Source organism: Taudactylus pleione, unplaced genomic scaffold (assembly GCF_031769625.1).
Source record: "Taudactylus pleione unplaced genomic scaffold, aTauple2 ptg000332l, whole genome shotgun sequence".
Lineage (NCBI taxonomy): Eukaryota > Metazoa > Chordata > Amphibia > Anura > Myobatrachidae > Taudactylus > Taudactylus pleione.
In genome coordinates this window covers 2,148,268-2,162,137 of record NW_028284733.1, presented here as the reverse complement: position 1 = coordinate 2,162,137, position 13,870 = coordinate 2,148,268, and the positions used below count along the sequence as shown (strand labels likewise).

The window sequence follows — 13,870 nt, the reverse complement described above, 5'->3', positions numbered from 1 at the left end:
GGACTCTGCTTAATAGAGCGCGTATGGTGGGATTCCCACAAGAAGGTCTCACACCAAAGTAGTATAATTGATAGTGGAGGGGATTTAGTATGAGGGTTAGTTGACGTAGAAACCCCCTTTATCTTAATTTTAAGTCAATATTAGATAATTTATCAAAAGATATTACCCAAGCGCCAAAGGTGGTGTGTTGTTTTTGCCAGACTTCCAACAATAGCAAAAATACACACAGAAAAAGTAGGCGGCGCCTATTAACACATGTTGGGGAGTATTAAATATCCTTTATTAGAATCTCATATATCTGAGTATAAATTTACATCCAAAAGCATATAATAAAACTCCCAGGAGTATAAAAGTATATAAACAGAGTGTAATAAATAGGACACAGAATATCAAATCAATAGTGTATATACACAAATGAACAGATTTAAAAGAACGTTCTCTGATAGTTCTCAGCTGGTGAGTATACACCTAACTCAAATGCATCTGCAAAAACTTGTCTTAAACCAAGTCAGAAGGGACGCAGTTAACAACAATGTATCTGGTCACTGAGAATAAGCAACAAATGTAGCTATAATGGATTGAGAGATGAACGGCCCAGTGTAACTAACTGGCTTACAATGTTCCACAGTGCACTTTGATGTACACTTCCAATGTTTGGCTGTGTAATAATATGGAGTGAAGATCACTCAGTGCTCCGCTGGACTCACTCTCCTCCTATAAGTCCCGCTGCTCCAGCGGCTTTCAAGTACTGATGGCTGTATTGAACATATTATTAGATAATGCAGACTAAATTAATTGTTCAGAGTCTTAATATAAAAGCAGTGTTAGCTAAGACTTTCTCCTGCATTAGACATATTGGGGACAGTACTTTGATTATTTATTATTCTTCACAACTTTCCGCATGTGATCTAAAGAAACTTTGCGTTCACTTGACACTGAGGTGAGCAGGTGTGAGGCCGCTTACACAGTATAATAAGCAGTGGTGTCTCTAGAGGGGAGCGGACTACACCGAGTGTCACCCTCCAAGGGGGTGATACCTGAAAAGCTGCACTCATGCACAAACCCCCTTGCAGCTGCCAGAATATAGTAAGTTCTATCCTTCACTCTTGTCTTCCCAGAATGCTGAATGCGATGTCGTCACACTGCGTGACATCATCATGCCTGCTGGGAGTTGCCCGGCATTCTCGGAGGTGTGCTGCTGAATAGAGGAAGTGGAGCTGTGCTCCTTGGTGACCTCCTCTGGAGTATGGGCTCTGACCGCTGTGTCAGCCAGCTGGCAGTGGTGTGTGACTGTGTGGAGAGGAGTCTGTGACCGTGCCTGTCCTGTGGATGGTTCTTGTAGAAGTTAGTATTATGGATTATGCTACCATCTATCACTGTATAACAGCAGTTCGATATTGCATGCATAAGAAGGACAGTGATGCCACATCCTTTATCTTTATTTTACTTTTTTTAGCAGTTTATCCACTATAGTAGCCCTAATTAGGGCAGTTCCCCTTTTTCTATAACTCAAGGGAGCCTAACCCTGTTTTGAAAGGAGAATATAAGGTTCTTTTGTCTGTATCATTTACAAAGAAACAGTATTTGCATTGTTGTTAATATATGAGCAGTAATGTTAATTTTTTCTCTGTTGAAGGTTAGAAAAAGGCCAAGAAGGATCACTATGTAGCATAATGTAAAATATTTGATGCCCAAACAATGCTAACTTTTTTTCGTTCTGTGATCTCAGGGCCTGATTCAGAGCCGGACGCTATTTGTGCTCGCTCGTCCAGAAAAAGGGGCTGGCTATTTAAATTGACCATTCGCTCTTTGCGGTCTGTTGACGCCTCTATGTCTGAACGAGCGAACAAAACATGCGGACGTTTTTTTGTAAAAAACGCCCCCTGGCCGCTCGCATCATACGTCATCTCCGCTATTTATTAGATTAATCGAGTACATCGAAAGGCGAATGAACTGCTCGCTATTCTTGTGGTTGGATTTTCCTACTGCAATCATGCGAGCAGTTCTGGCTAAAAGACACCCAACTGACGTGGTCGATGACGCTGCTTTGTTAATTATGCACTCCCATTAAACGCCCGTTTTGACCTTTTGGCACGCCTGCGTTCGGATCTCCACTCCCCGTTTTCAAGCACCTTTCCCTGTTACCACCCACATACGCCTCCCTCTGTCACTCAAATTAGCAGGCATTCGCTATATTGCGAGCACACGATTTCTGACCACACTGACTGGTTCGCGCATGCGTACTAATACCCATACGCATGCGCAGATGTGTGAACATCGCTCCGAACGAACGAGCGGCCGTTTACGAGCGGCTCTGAATCAGACCCTCATATCATAATTTTTTTGTTTGTTTCCTTTTGAACAGGTAAGTGCTTAACTTGGCAATCCAAGATGGCGCAGATTCAAAGGTGTTGCTAATAGCAATGAATTATGTTTTCATTAGTGAATGGACCCGGAATATCACAGGTCACCTCAGCTGCCCCATCCTGCTGCCCTCCCCTGCCTTTTTCTGTTCCATCCCTGTGGTGGGTACCTACAGAACATGCGCTGGCTCCCAATGTGCATGTCAGGGACTTGACAGCCCTAAGCCCATCATTATATAAATGCTTAAGGAAAATTATAATTGCAATCTATGATTGGTTGCTATGGTCATTGCCATTTACTTCCTGTACCAATGTTAAACATATCACAAAAAGTGGTCACATGTGTATTATTTAAATAAACATTTACCTGTGACATCAAGATAAATAATCCTTTTACGCATGCTTTGTGCATTCTTGCTGTCATTTCCTGCTACTCCTGGATAATATAGACCTTTATCTTCTCTTCTCACTGGGTCTATCCTAAGAGAGCAGTTTCCTCCAGGTACCAATGACGTTCGGTTTATGTAGTCACTTATTACTGATGAGGATGTTCTGCTGTTAAAAATCTCTATAGAATTCACAAAAAGATATTGATACCATACAATACTGGATTTCTCAGACTCTGTGGCGGGTGAGTATGTGCAGGGGATCTCCAAACAGGAACCAATCAGAGCCTCCATTACAGAAGAGAACTCCCATCTCTGAAACATAGAGCCTGAGTAGAAGACTGAGAGGTACAGGTTACATATAATTACATTTGAGTCATTATATATTAAGGTGTATATTACGCAGATGTTCAATTCATCAACTGTCATTAGGTCAACATGACAATGTCTACATGGTCATTATGTTGAAATTGAATGTGTTGACATGTTTATAATATCGACATTTACCATGTCAACATTCAGCATGTCAAAACCAATGTGATGTCGGCATTATTTTTTCAGTGTAATTCTATTCCTAGCCCTAATGGGAACGCTAATTCTCACAGTGACCCTTCCGCTATCCCTAACCCTAATGGTAACACCAAGCCTCACAGTGACCCATCCACTATCCCTAACCCTAATGGTAACACTAACCCTCACAGTGACCCTTCAGCTATCCCTAACCCTAATTGTAACACTAACCCTAAGAGTGACCCTTCCGCTATCCCTAACCCTAATGGTAACACTAGTCCTCACAGTGACCCTTCCGCTATCCCTAAACTTAATGGTAACACTAACCCTCACAGTGACCCTTCCGCTATCCCTAACCCTAATGGTAACACCAAGCCTCACAGTGACCCATCCGCTATCCCTAACCCTAATGGTAACACCAAGCCTCACAGTGACCCTTCCGCTATCCCTAACCCTAATGATAACACTAACCCTCACAGTGACCCATCCACTATCCCTAACCCTAATGGTAAAACTAACCCTCACAGTGACCCTTCCGCTATCCCTAAACCTAATGGTAACACTAACCCTCACAGTGACCCTTCCGCTATCCCTAACCCTAATGGTAACACTAACCCTCACAGTGACCCTTCCGCTATCCCTAACCTTAATGGTAACACTAACCCTCACAGTGACCCTTCCGCTATTCCTAACCCTAATGATAACACTAACCCTCACAGTGACCCATCCGCTATCCCTAACTCTAATGGTGACACGAGTCTCACAGCGACCCTTCCGCTATCCCTAACCCTAATGATAACACTAACCCTCACAGTGACCCTTCCGCTATCCCTAACCCTAATGGTAACACCAAGCCTCACAATGACCCATCCGCTATCCCTAACCCTAATGATAACACTAACCCTCACAGTGATCCTTCCGCTATCCCTAACTCTAATGGTGACACGAGTCTCACAGCGACCCTTCCGCTATCCCTAACCCTAATGATAACACTAACCCTCACAGTGACCCTTCCGCTATCCCTAACCCTAATGGTAACACCAAGCCTCACAATGACCCATCCGCTATCCCTAACCCTAATGATAACATTAACCCTCACAGTGACCCTTCCGCTATCCCTAACTCGAATGGTGACACCGAGCCTCATAGTGACCCTTCCGCTATCCCTAACCCTAATGGTAACACTAAGCCTCACAGTGACCCTTCCGCTATCCCTAACCCTAATGTTAACACTAACCCTCACATTGACCCTTCCGCTATCCCTAACCCTAATGGTAACACTAACCCTCACATTGACCCTTCCGCTATCCCTAACCCTAATGGTAACACTAACCCTCACAGTGACCCTTCCACTATCCCTAACCCTAATGGTAACACTAACCCTCACAGTGACCCTTCCACTATCCCTAACTCTAATGATAACACTAACCCTCACAGTGACCCTTCCGCTATCCCTAACCCTAATGGTAACACTAACCCTCACAATGACCCTTCCGCTATCCCTAACCCTAATGGTAACACTAACCCTCACAGTGACCCTTCCGCTATTCCTAACCCTAATGGTAACACTAACCCTCATAATGACCCATCCGCTATCCCTAACCTTAACTCTAATAGAAATGTTGACATTTCAAATGTCGACATTCTGTAAATGGTGATATTTCCTATGTGTGGAGAATGATACTGACATTTTAACCTGAATGTCGACATTTTGATTGGTGAATTAGTGGCTGCATGACATATACATACATAATTATTCTAACATGTGAATCCATTTTACCTTGGAAAAGGACGAGGAGGAAAACTTTAGTCGCGCTCATCCTGTGCTCTGCTTTTCAATAACTAACACCTGCAACCACTGACGTAATTACATTTCCTGTATGTTAAAATAAAACACAAATAATCAGGATAATTATTTACACAATGATGTCTGCATTCAATTCATTTATTTGTGTTTAATAACCAGTTTACTTTAAAGAGAACTTTACCATCTGTAATATGCGCTGCTGTACATTGCACAGAGGAATCATCAGCTTACAGTTGCGTTCACTTGCATCTTTACTGCAGCTGTGCCTGTGACCTTTCGCATCACACGTGCTGCGAAAAGCGTGCCTGGAAAAAGTCACATCTGGCTCATTCTTTACTTTGATATGATATTACTTTGGATGGTCCCATTCTGGACTATGGGCCTGATTCAGCATGGATCGCTATTTTGCAGCTAATTCGTATGCTACTCAGTTGCTAATATCAGCAGTGATATGGAAATGCATTGCGATCGCAGTAGAACATTGCGATCACAGCCTCACTTTCTTCTGCCTCACACCCGTAATAATTAGCAATATAGCGAAACAATCAGTAACATTGGACCCATATGTGCACTTGCACAAGCCCAGATCTTACTCAGAAATTACTAACAGCCATGCACGCTATGAGACCTCAGGCTGCCTAGGGTATCGCAGTGGATAATTTATGCACACCCCTGAAACGGCATGCAAACTCAGTGACGCTCCTGTGTTTGGCCGACCACCCCTCCATCAACACCCAAAAACGTTACTTCCTGTCAATCACTCTGCGATGGATCTGCGTGACCTCTGCAATCGCAGTCCCGATCGCAGTAGCCAGTTCGCGCAGGCACACTGCAATGCGTACACATGCACAGAACGCAACAATCAACCGATTGCGTGAGTATTAGCAAGTGCGATTCTTGCTGAATCAAGCCCTATGTCAGCATTTTTTAATGGCAGTGTGTTAAACAGCTGTCGCATTACAGCTTGAGCTTCAATCAGTGACAATATCTTGTTGTGTAATAATCACCTGTTCAGAGACAGGAACTAGCATGTAACCTACAGTATAATCATCACCTGCCTGTCACATGGGTGCTAGATATAATTCTTTATACTAGAGATGTGCGGTTCAGTTTTCCTGAAAACCAAAGACACCTGAACTACGGGGTTCCAAGTCAAATCGAGTCCCGGCTCTGATCACTTTTGGGGTTCTGAGTAGAGTTGGGTCCCAGCTTGGGTCTTGGAACTTGGATTTAAAAATTGAAGCCGGGGTTTGAATTGCATGTACACAGGTCCTAATTACATGATTTTATCTATTTTTATGAATTAAAAAAAAATCCAAAACTGAAACTGAATTTGAACCAAAACATTTATGGGTGGTTTTGCCAAAACTGTAACATTTGAGGGTGGTTTTGCCAAAACCAAAAATCAGAGGTCTGTGCACATTTCTTCTTTATACAAGAACATGATTCCTTAATGCAGCTAAACTTACAGTAGGTACAACCATATCGAAACAAATATTCAAGTCTCTCACCTGCTCACATGTCTAGCAACAAGGTATCTGAATAGTAAAAAGAAGAAAAGGTGGTCCCAGCACTAGATTTACTTAAACTTTCTATCATCAGATGATTGATGTGACCCATAAACTTAAACTAAAACTTAACTAAAATAAACACACGAGACCAAGTTATACCATTTACATTAACTGGTCAGCTTTATTTAGTTACAATGGTAGGTATGGTGGCAGGAGAAAGAACGGCAAATAACCAGCGTCCACTTGTCTTAGGCCAAAAGTATATCACAACTTGTGAGGGCCAACTATCCCAGACAAGGGTAAGTGTGATCTTAAAACTTGCAAAGGACAACTATCCCTTTCAGAGCAAGTGATGCGGCCCCAACACCCATGCCAATGCACAATTCATCCTGCTCGGTCGAGAGGTGCCGCTGATCCCAATAGGGTGAAATCAGCCTATCAGTGCATTGAAGTGGTGCGCACCGCTATTACTGCCACAAGATGGACGCTTCAATATTGACGGTCTTTCCCTGCTATGAAATAAAGCCGACACAAGACACAATAGGGGAGGGAGGGTGGGAGATCAAATTCAAAGAGGCATATTTACAACATCAGATTACCCACGCCCTCTCGCTTAACACGCCCCCTAACCTATCGCCCTATCACATCTGTCTACCTGCTGTCAAACAAAAAACAAACATCTTTAACTTTATTAACCCCCTCTATCCCTGACTAGAAGTTTATGTGCCCTCGGTTCTAGCCCAAACCTCCGTTATATTATTGATAACAGTCGGGTTCGTAACCCCAATTAACAGAATAATGTAGATTGTACACAAAACAAAAAGGTGCTCCCATGAACAAAATTTTATTAGACAGCGAGGGCACAAGAAAGTACTTGGAGGTTTTGGCCAAAGGGGCAATTATCAAACTTTATAGTTGGACTCACTTATACAATATACTAAAAATCATAAACTCAGCGCTAATTAGATATACTAAAAATCTACAAGTAATTGATGTTTATCAATGTTATATAGAAATCCATCAAGATGTTCTTCTAATCGGAGTAGCAGATTAATCAATGTGCCTGTGGCAGCTCACAAAAATATACCTGGCAATCAGGTGCACCAAAAATGTAAAAAATATACTGAATAAAAATGTATAAGTAATTCCAAGAGAATTGATATGTGCAAATCACCACTAAAACAAGAATTCTAATATATAAAAGAGATGTTTTTACTGTAATAAATCCAATATGACCGGTCAGTATATAAACAACAAGAATGTTCACTTACAATTAGCAATTGCAATAAATTGAGAAGCTATTTGTAGCAAATATATTACTAGTTGATATAAAAATATTAATACAGGTTGAGTCTCCCATATCCAAAATGCTTGGGACCAGGGGTATTTTGAATATCGGAATATTCCGTATTTTGGAATAATTGCATACCATATTAAAATGTCTTAGGTATAGGGCCCAAATCTAAACACATAACGCATTTATGATTCAAATACACCTTATACACACAGCCTGAATGTAATTTTATACAATATTTTCAATAATTTTGTGGCTCAAACAACGTTTGTGTACATACATGAAATTAATTTATGTGTCATATACACCTTATACACACAGCATCCTATAGGTAATTTTATACTTTATCTTTAATAATTGTGTGCCATAAACAAAGTTCGTGTACATTGAACCATCAAAAATCAAAGTTTTCACTATCTCAGTCATGCTAAAAATATTCCGTATTTCGGAATATTCCGTATTTCGGAATATTTGGATATGGGAGACTCAACCTGTAATAAAATAATCGCTGGAGGAGGTGGATCAAAAAAATAATAATGGAAACATATGTATTAATCCATACTGTCTGCATCTGTAGTAGTTGGTCTTCAATCTCACCAGGAGTTATATGCTGTTGTTATAAAGTTACAGATTGCATGTAGCTATGTTCCTAGCAGACGTGTCACATGTATTAACTTACAGATCACTTAGTTTACATCCGAGCAGATGAAGAAGCTGTGTGAGTGGCGGAGGAAGCTCTGGAGAGACAGAATATTAGCGGCTCCTTAATAGTCAGGTATTGTTGGTATCGATCCGGCCACATCTCAATCCTGCCTCTACTCCAGCAGCCGGCTAGTGTCCAGGGGGACCACGGGTCTCGCGTTCCGGTGTAAGGATGATATGACCAAAATATGATGCAGATGGATAGTCCAATGGGTCCAAAAGAAAGTCCACTGACGCGTTTCGCTCCACAAATCTGGGGCTTTATCAAAGAGTGAATCACTTATACAATACTTACAGAAAAAATAGACATGTAACGTATTAGGATGGAGGAACTAAAGAAAATTAATAATTGGAATATTGGTCCCTTCTAATCCATGTTCCCATTATTAATACACGCTCATAAAAAACATATACATAGATTTTGGCACTCTCTTTCATGTACTATTGCTTAGTATACCTATTAAGGGCAATTTCTGCCAACCATATCGTTACAGCTGAATTTTTGATAAATGGTGATAGTAATTATATCATGAGAGGTATCCAGAACATGAAATATGGATTTCAGTTATTTCAAGGCAGAAAAGCTCATCTCTTATATCACTGTAAATTGACATGTGTCTGCTAATGGTTAAATAGATTTAGCAAAACTAAAGGATAGAATTGTATAAGGAAAAGGGGAGTATTGATCTAAGCACTTACGGGTCGCTGTCTGCTGCTGTCAGTGTTTTGCCTAGGCATTGGTCAGTGATGAGTGGGTAGGCACAATGGCTCAAAGAAAAATAGTATAGAAAGGAGTAAAGAGCAGCATCTGCTGTTAGTTCCGGGTGCTGGGTGCACTCCTGATGCCAAGGCAGAGCAGGACTGGACCCTACAATGGACACTAATGAGAGTACAGCCGAAAAGGAGAATGGTCCTTAATCAATGAAAATATCATCATATACACATGTTCAATTCCTGCCAGTTAATGCATATTCAGCAACACAGTTTGAGTGATCTGCCACTATTTGCATACATAAATTCACATCAGTATATAGCATGCAGGTGCAGAAACCCACTTAGCTGTTACCAAAAGGATTACTCAGGTGCTAATGCTAGTTATGATAATATGGCATGCTAGTCATGTTTATAAGGGGACAGAAGAGTAGTAGTCCAGGCACTTACTTGTCGCTGACCGCTACTGTCACCTGTTTGCCTGAGCATAAAGCAATGGTAAGCGGGTAGGCAAGAAGGCTCAGCGAAAGTAAATGTAGAAGAGAATAAAGGGCTGCATCTACTAATAGCTCCAAGTGCTGGGTGCAAACCTGGTGCCTGTGCAGCTAAGGAATATGCACTACAGTGGTAGCAATAGGCATAGGCAAAACTAGAGATCTGGTAATGGGTGGTCCCAGTTTTAGTGTTAAATATATATATATATATAAAAATATAAATATATATAAAATATAGAGTTGCAGTCGGCAGGGTGCCTGTTAAAGAAATGGGAACTTATGTTCGCGCCGTAGGTGCTCGCTCCCCAAAAAAGGGGCTTGATCACTCAACTAGGGGGCATGGTTTTGAGACACACCCCCTGGAGGAAACCCACGCAAGCACTAATGTAAGCCAGCTGGGGGCTCTCCCTCCGCAGCCCCCAGCTGGCTCCGGAACCTGACACTGTGAGCATGCACAGTGTCAGCCTCCCCTGGAGAAGTCTTTCACTTCTCTGAAAGACTTCTCCTAAATGCCGGGGAAATATCTCATGGGGCCATCTATGGAGAAACAAAGGAACCTGATCTATTTTGCCAGCATACAAAGGCAGACTTACTGTGACCAGCAATGCCCCCATGCCCTCCTGTGACTCTTGCACGTAAACTTATCCAGAAGACAGAGAGGCAGAAATGGGCACTGCCCTGACCACAGCCGCAATTACTGCACCACATTAAAGCAGGTAGGATGCTCACATGTGCTCATCATATACAGTATTTACATCACTACCTGGTGTGTACCACATACATCCATGTGTGCAGCAGTGCTCCTGTGTCCTCTCTACATGCGGAGTACAATGGGGCAATCATATCACACACACAGCCGGTATACAATCAGGAAGCCGGCTGCCTTAATACCGGCAGCCCGGCTTCCCGACTGTCATATCCCGGCGAGGGTGAAATGCTGGGCATCTAGATGTAGACGCCTGACATTTCCCCGATGCCGGGAGACTGGCGCCCAGCATCCCGATGGAAGGGATGCTGGGCGCCGTGAGCGGACAGTCACGGGGGGGAGGGTTAGGTATAGGGCACCTGGGGGGGGGCTTAGGGTTAGGTACCCCCTGGGAGGGTTAGGGTTAGGCTAGGGGGAGGGAGGGTTAGGGTTAGGCACCCCCGGGGGGGACTTAGGGTTAGGCACCCTCCAGGGGACTTAGGTTTAGGCAGCAGGGAAGGGGGGGTTAGAGTTAGGCACTTACAGGGGGTATTAAGGTTAGGCACTTGGGGGGTAGGTTAGGGTTAGGCACCCCTAAACAGGGTTAGGGTTAGGTTAGTTAGTACTCACCTATCCATGATCGGGATTTCCAGTGCTGTCGGGCTTCCGCTGCCGGGAACTCTGCTGTTGTAGGCCAGGCGCTGCCGGGAATCGCTATCGATTCCACACAGCCATGTCACATTAGGAACATACTAAGGCCTACACAGCTGATTCAACTACATACATGACAGGACTATATGTAAGCAGTGATGCCCTCATTTCAACAGGGATAACAGGTGCCTGGGAGAACTGGTCAATTCCCCCTATACATGTACACATCGTTCTCGGTGCTGCCGATCACCTTTGCCTTGCTCGACCCTCTCTGCCTCCATCCTGCTGCTGGATCTCCTCATCTGAGCTCCGAGGGCCCAGGCACCATTTCAAATATGATGCCCGCTGTGAGCCAATCACAGGTCGGGGACGGCAGCCAATCAGAAGCGGTCGCACCTGATTTGCTGCTGTTTTGCGAGCTGTGATTGGCTGGCACTCAGCACCAATCAAGGGATGCCACTGGCGCTGTTTCACAGTGCACAGTGGCAGGCGTCCAAGCTAAAATAGGATGGCACTGCTGCCTTCTTGTATATGGGAGAACTGGGCTAATGGGTGGTCCGGTGCATCCCCGGACCACCCCCAGTTTCACCTATGGCTATAGGAGAGTGCTGCTGAAAGAGAGAGTTACCTTACAGTCAAGTAGGAACAGGGACTCAGGAAAGTGTGGCTATGGGGAGCCCCAGAGCACTGCCGGGGACTCCTGTGGCCAGACGTACGTTTTGCCGACCTGGGCTTGTTCACACTGAACAGCTCATGTGTCATCCACTTGATCTCCACTATAACAGGGAGGACCAATAGGTTCTCTCGTGGCCATGATGGACAGGCATGTTAGCCAATCCTAGATGCGGAGGCGTGGCAAAAGTCTGGAGTGTGCTGCAGCTTGTCCTAATCAGAGTTATCAGGTGCATTAGATCTCTGTTGAACATGTTGCTGATCAACCAGGAATATAGCATACAGACAATATATTAGGCCACACCATATATTAGGGAAGCATAATGTATAAGATACAACATAGTCACTTAGACAGATATCAAAATTGATATAGAGGACTGCTGATAAGTTCCTATTGCAAATCAAGAATACAGGGATATGTATTGGGCATATGGGAATACCTAAACTATTAGGTGAAATTTATCAAAATATCTAAAAATGATAGATAATAGAATAGAAATATTGTCATTGGCTTAGGGATTAATTAAGTATTAACAGAACCAAACTCATGTATCTTATTAGTTGGATTTCTTTAGGTCCTTCAATAATTATATATAGAACACCTTATTAATAAGATTTCTCTAGATATCATATATTCAATGGTTGAAATAAAAATATTTATAGGATCGCCACACTTAAAGCCAGATATGGGATCATCATATAATCATATGGTCTGAGCCATCCTCTGTCGGGTGCGAGCACTTGATATGGTTGAGCTTGCAGTGGTGATTTTTGCTTCAGCGAGCTGGGCGTGGGGGTGAGATGGCGGCAAGGTCCGGTATTCTCAATGTGGGGCTTGATGTGTGGTGGCAGGGTCTCCAACACGTTTCGGGCAGCTGGCCTTTATCAAGGAGTCCTTGACAGGGGACGGATCAGACCTGCATGCCTGTTAGGTACTGTCTGCCCTGACGGGACCCCGTGCCTCCAGCCATGGGACCATACCCCACGGGCTCGTGGGGCCCGTTCGAAACACGGAGTCATTGCATCATCGCATCATTGCTGTGCATCACACACACAAACCAAGCACCAGGCAGCTAAAGAACTTATGGGTACCCAACTGGACAGCACCCCGCGGGACCGCGGAGGTTGCCTATCCCCAGACACACTCTGGGAAAAGTGATTGGACTGCTTCCCGCTGTTGGACGACCACAAGCCCTACCGGTAGGTAAGCAGACTTTTACACCAGTGCGGGACGCCGCCAACTGGACAAGTCTTGGAACATTCTGACACTCATACAATCCCAGTTCCTAAATCTGTAGACCATAGGTCCAGCAGGGGAACGTGCAGGAGTAAGGACCGCACGCAAAGGAGAACCCTAAAGAGGTCTACCCACTTCCCAACTGAGGATTGTCAAAGAGATGCATTATATTGCATCATACCAGCACTGCTACCAACCCAGGGGAGCATTGTGACACCCAATAAACAGGTTTGGTTCCACATGCCTTGCCTAGTTTCTTCCTTTATTTACACACCCCTATTCAGCCATACACGACATACCCAAGTTACATCCACAGCAACAACCATATACATAACCTCACCCACATCCCACAAACATCCCCACACACACAACACCATTCCAACACACACAATCACCGCCCCTCCCCCTCTCTTGCATATCCCTTCCAACCCTCCCCTTCCCTTTCCCCACTACATTCTGCACACAACACCTGGGAGCGCACGTAACACCTCATATGTGTACATCTGTGTTTTGATGCATGCAGGGATACTAGGTGAATATGTGAGATAGTGAGTGTGGATCTATGTGCTAATAAATTTGTACTTTCACAGTGTGTGTTTAATGTATTTTTTTAATATTTATTTTGCAGTGGAACTACAGGTACCAGTGAGCCCATAATGCCCTGCATGCTGGTAAGTGTGGTTCTCCAAGTACCAGAATGCAGGGGAGGCTTTCTGGGACCTGTAGTTCTCCTGTAAAAGACAATATTATTTCATCTTTCTTTGCAATACACTATACACTATCAACCAGGCACCCACAGCTCCAGGGGTGCCGGGGATAGCCCAGCGCTATCAGCCAAGGCCTGGGG

General features: G+C 43.8%; 1 protein-coding gene across 1 annotated transcript in view; it reads right to left on the bottom strand.

Annotated features, from left to right (window-relative positions):
• LOC148509078 (B-cell receptor CD22-like) overlaps window positions 1-13,870 on the bottom strand; it is a 248,742-nt gene that overhangs the window by 48,166 nt on the left and 186,706 nt on the right. The window lies entirely within an intron of this gene.